The following is a 6,115-nucleotide window of genomic DNA, read 5'->3' as shown; positions in this document are numbered from 1 at the left end:
ATTTACGAAATTAATTTGCCAATATTCATCTAGCATTGTTTCCAGATTCAATTTTATTTTTATTTTTATTATTAATCATATAAGCAAATGCAAGTTAATTAGAATTAGTAAGAGTTATAATTTAAATATCCGATTAATTGAAACAGGAGAGAAAACTTTAAGCCCAAAATAAGCCCAGTTAGCTCATACGAGAACTGAGTACAAATTTAAAACATTATAAGGCCTAAATTTGATCCATTAAAGTCCCATATTAAAAGCTTTTAATTTTTGCTTGTTATTTTTAACTTTTAGCGTCTTGGAATAATAAACAAACAGATGCTTCTGTGCGCCATGTTTTGACTTCAAATGCTAATCTGGATTCCTATGATATTATCAATAGAAGACCGGACATTTTTTTTAACACATGCATGATACATTTTTATTTTAATAAAGGATTAAATTTGAAATGATTTTTCATAGAGACGATAATAAATTTAGTAAATTTGGGAGTTCTTAATATTTAATATTTAGGAGAATAAATATGATATTAGAAATTTTAAAAGAAAAGATACATAATTTCAAGATTTTGACAGCTATACATGAAATTCTTCTTTGTATTTTTTTGTCGTTTGTATGATACAACAGAGTTTAACATGAATATATAGCATGCATTTGATACACCTTCCTTGCATGATATACTATTAGGTTAATGCGAATAGCCATGATTTGATAAGACTTGCGTGAACACATTTTTTTTTTTTTTTAGTTTAGGGTTTCCTTATTTATATACTCCAAATGAAATTCATTTTTGTCACACAAAGAGTTATGTTTAATTCATTATGATATCGCATAAACTTCTACCTAGCTAGCTATTATGTTATTTTTTTTATAAAAAAAACAACCCTCGCCACTTCAGAAACTTATAAACAAGCCATCATATCCAATAATTTTACGCAATTGATCCTAAAAAGTTATAAAACCCAATTTAAACCTTGAATCTAATACAATATATAGCCCCCCTGAATATTTACAAAATAGACCCTCTTGACTTTTAAAGCTCGTAAGCAAGTCCTTTTGAACCCAAATCAAGTTAAAATGACCTCAAATCAACTCCAAATTAAATTGATCCAAATAAAATCCTAAATGATCTAAATCAAGTCTAATTTAATTCTAGACTCAAATTGACCCTGGAAATTCTTTTTTAGGGACTTAGTAGTGGCTACCAAGAGTTCTCCACGCTATTAGATGAGTCCTATGTTGTATGGATATGGGTACGGGTATCGTGTCGGACACGACACGGGTATGGCGATACGGCAATTCTCAAAAATTAAAGATACGGCACGTCTATTATATTATATTATTAGTTTAATAATACTTGTATTATATAAATTAAATATCAAAAGTTCTTGACATACATTAAATAGAAACGCTACTAGATTATATCACCAAATATGAAGTAGTGCAGTGGTCAAGTCCTTTGGCGCTTTCAGCTGAAACCCGGGTTCGAATCCTCCTTGTAGCGATGAAATAAACATTTTGGTGCGGTTCACAGCATGCTAGGTGCACCGGGAGCAGCAACTAGCGGGCGGTCCACTGCAGGCCCACTGCAGGCGCGGTGCACAGGGGTAGCGATGGACCATACGACGAACTGTGTAGTATTTATGGCGTATCCAGACGCGTCAGGGCAGTGTCCAGGCCGTATCCAGACCAGTCAGAGCGTGTCGGAGACCGTATCAAAGGACTAAGGATACGCCACGTAAGGAGACGCGCCAACTGGCGTGTCTGATACGTATCGTGGCCGTGTCAGAGGCGTGTCAGTGTCGGATACGTGTCGGACACAGGTACGATGAGTTTCTAGAAGTGTCAGGGTAACATAGGATGAGTCTAATGCATAAAGCTACAGCTAATGAAACAAACTATACAAGCACCAAGTATCCATACTACCCCTCCCATTGCAAAACTTCAACCAAAGCTTGCACTCCTCTCTAATCCTACCCGCCACCCTCGAAATGCCACTTCATTCCTTTGCTTCAAAAGAAACCAGACTGTTGCGATAAACCATGTTGCCCAAACTTTTTTTCTCAATCTGCTACAAAGAAGATCCTCTGAGCAGTAACCATGATTTGTCCCATGTTTGTTGAACCGAGTCTCCAAGTTATGCAGCTGCATGCCTGAATGAATTGACATGTAATCCCACACATTCTTTGCATATATAAGAGCAACTGAAAATTAGATGGTAGGTCGTTTCCACCAAACAGAGTTACAAAGGATAGGTAGAAAATTAGATGGAAATTTTTTTACTATTTTTGTAGATAATTAGAAAATCAGTTGATCTAAAAAATTCTGCACCATTCAGATATTTGATTTTCTACCTATCTAAAAAAATAGTAAAGAATTTCCAAAAAAAATGTAAAATTTGGTCTCCAAACACATATTAATATGGAGAACAAGATAAACGGTTCGGATTGACTGTTTGAATTAAAAAAAAATCGAATATTGAGCTGTAGCACCGTAGCCCTCTATGCAAGCCATAGCACCTTAGCCTTACCCTCTCTCTCTCTCTCTCTCTCTCTATATATATATATATATTAGTAAAGCTAGGGTGTGATGTGCTCACCAAGAGAGTTTGGTGAGCACAACTCCAAAAGTTCACCGGATCGACTTCAAATGCCGAATTCAAACCGTTGAAATTCATGTGCTTCATGAGTGATGCGTGTGCATGCAAAATTTTGAAAGTTTCGAGTTCATTTGCTACACGGTCAAACGGTCAAAGAAATGAACATTTTATTAAGTTAATTTATAAGTTGTTTTATATAGTCAATTTTTATTATTTCTTTAACCTCTTGACCGTGTAGCAAATAAACTCAAAACTTTTAAAATTTTGCATGCACATGCATCACTCATGAAGCACATGGATTTCAACGGTTTGGATTTTGCGTTTGAAGTCGATCCGATAAACTTTTGGAGTTGTGCTCACCAAACTCTCTTGATGAGCATATCACACCCTAGCTTTACTATATATATATATATATATATATATATATATATATATATATATATATATATATATATTTTAATTTTGAAATAACCAAAACATGTAGTCTTAGGTTGTGGGAATCTGAATTTATAAAAGAATGCATCGTGCATCTTTTATGCAAAATGTAAATTAGCTTTCTATAATTAACAGGAAAAGAATCTATTGATTATACACAACAATATTTTCATGGTATTAAAACTATACAAACTCGAAAAGAAATTTATTTCCATGTTGTACTTTAATAGAATGAAAGAAAAACCCTCATTTCAGTACTAATTTTAAATAAAGAAATTGAAATGTTTCAAAGAGAGATAAAAGAGCCACAACAGCAGCAGCAGCAACAAATAATAATACTACTAACAATAACATTTAGATAATTAAATAAGAAGGGTATTTGTATCCTAATTAGTTAAAAGAGTAATATTACTTTACATGTTTAGGTGACTATGGTTCTGATTGATTATTTAAATTTAAAAAATAAAGGCATAAATTTAATGCACGGACCGATCTACGTATTACAATGTACCATAGTCTCACTCTTTTTTTAATATTAATTAATCAGTTCTTTGTCCTCAAGATTTGTAAAAGCGATTAAATGTTATTCCACGGGGGAAAATTAGCAGGAAAAGTTGATTTTTTTTAAGCTTATATAAACCGATCATTCATATTAGGGGTGCAAACGGGTCGGATATTATTATTCGACCGTATTTGAAAATTTGATACAAATATCCGTGATGATACAGATACAAATATGATTTTAAATTTTAATCATCTATATCCGAATAATAGAAATATGCAATATAGTTTAATATATATTATAAAAAATATTATGTTATTCACTATTATAAAAGGCTAATATCTGTAAATGTATCCGGAAAATAAAAACGGATACCACTATCTGATCCGTATCCAATCCGTTTGCACCCCTAATTCATATTGTTATTGTTAAATGTTAATACTAATTTTATTGTATTGAATCAGTAAAATAGTAAACAATATGTTAAAAAGAACATGTTATACCCTAGTTTGGCCGATTTTTTAAAAAATATCCAAAAAAAAATTAATTTATTAAAAATAACCAGTTTTTGAGATAAATTTTAAAAATGCCCAGGCCACACATTTTTTTCGCGTCCCGGAACTTTTATTCCGGGCCGCAGAAAAAATTCGCGCACCGGAATTTTTATTCCGAGCTGTGGAAAAAATTTGTGCCCTGAAATTTTTTATTTTTTTTATTTTTTATTCCGAGCGTGGATATTTTCCGCGGCCCGGATTTTTTTTTTAGAGTTTGGAGTTTGGAAAATATTATTTTTTTGGAATTTTTTGTTCAAATTTGCACCTCTGGTTAACATATCAAACATCTTCAAAAATCATAAAAATTTACTGACATGCATTCTTGCCTTCATAGAATAAGACTGTGAAGTTTCATACAAAATTTCAAAACAGATCGTGAGATATCGGCTCTCAAAAATTGCCCGAACTGCTGAATGAGTGCTCTGAGCCCAAATTTGCACCTCTGATTAACATATCAAAACACCTTCAAAAATCATGTAAATTTACCGACATGCATTATTTACTTCATAGAATAAGATTGTGAAGTTTCATACAAAATCTCAAAACAGATCGTGAGATATCGGCTCTCAAAAATTGCCCGAACTGCTAAACGAGTGCATCTGAGCCCAAATTTGCACCTCTGATTAATATATCAAAACACCTTCAAAAATCATTAAAATTTACCGACATGCATTCTTAACTTCATAGAACAAGACTGTAAAGTTTCATACAAAATCTCAAAACAAATCGTGAGATAATAAAAATGAACATAACAAATCAAAACTCAAATATAACAAAACTGAACTCTCTCTGAAGAAGTGTCCGAGCCCAAATTTTTTGAGAGCACTCCTTTAGCGGTTCGGGTAATTTTTGAGAGCCGATATCTCATGATCTGTTTTAAAATTTTGTATGAAACTTCACAATCTTGTTCTATGAAGTCAAGAATGCATGTCGGTAAATTTTTATGATTGTTGAAGGTGTTTTAATATGTTAATCAGAGGCGCAAATTTGGGCTCAGAAACACTCCTTGAGCAGTTCGGGCAATTTTTGAGAGCCGATATCTCACGATCTATTTTGAGATTTTGTATGAAACTTCACAGTCTTATTATATGAAGTTAAGAATGCTTGTCAGTAAATTTTTATAATTTTTGAAGGTGTTTTGATATGTTAATCAGAGGTGCAAATTTGGGCTCAGATGCACTCCTTCAACAGCTCGGGCAATTTTTGAGAGCCGATATCTCACAACCTGTTTCGAGATTTTGTATGAAACTTCACAGTCTTGTTTTATGAAGTTAAGAATGCATGTCGGTAAATTTTCATGATTTTTGAAGGTGTTTTGATATGTTAATCAGAGGTGCGAATTTGGGCTCAGAAGCACTCATTCAGCAGTTCGGGCAATTTTTGAGAGCCAATATCTCACGATATGTTTTGAGATTTTGTATGAAACTCCACAGTCTTATTCTATGAAGTCAAGAATGCATGTCAGTAAATTTTCATAATTTTTGAAGGTGTTTTGATATGTTAATCAGAGGTGAAAATCTGGGCTCAGGTGCACTCCTTCAACAGTTCGGGCAATTTTTGAGAGCCGATATCTCACGATCTGTTTCGATATTTTGTATTAAACTTGACAGTCTTGTTATATGAAGTCAATAATGCATATCAGTAAATTTTCATGACTTTTGAAGGTGTTTCGATATGTTAATCAGAGGTGAAAATCTGGGCTCAGGTGCACTCCTTCAACAGTTCGAGCAATTTTTGAGAGCCGATATCTCACGATCTGTTTCGATATTTTGTATGAAACTTCACAGTCTTGTTATATGAAGTCAAGAATGAATGTGGTAAATTTTTATGATTTTTGAAGGTGTTTTGATATGTTAATCAGAGGTGCAAATTTGGGCTCAGAAGCACTCTTTCAGCAGTTCGGGTAATTTTTGAGAGCCGATATCTCACGATCTGTTTTGAGATTTTGTATGAAACTTCACAGTCTTATTCTATGAAGTCAAGAATGCATGTCGGTAAATTTTCATGATTTTTTAAGGTGTTTTGTTA

This window comes from Carex rostrata, chromosome 32, assembly GCF_964058835.1.
Source record: "Carex rostrata chromosome 32, lpCarRost1.2, whole genome shotgun sequence".
In the NCBI taxonomy this organism is placed as follows: domain Eukaryota; kingdom Viridiplantae; phylum Streptophyta; class Magnoliopsida; order Poales; family Cyperaceae; genus Carex; species Carex rostrata.
This window is presented reverse-complemented; position numbering follows the sequence as displayed.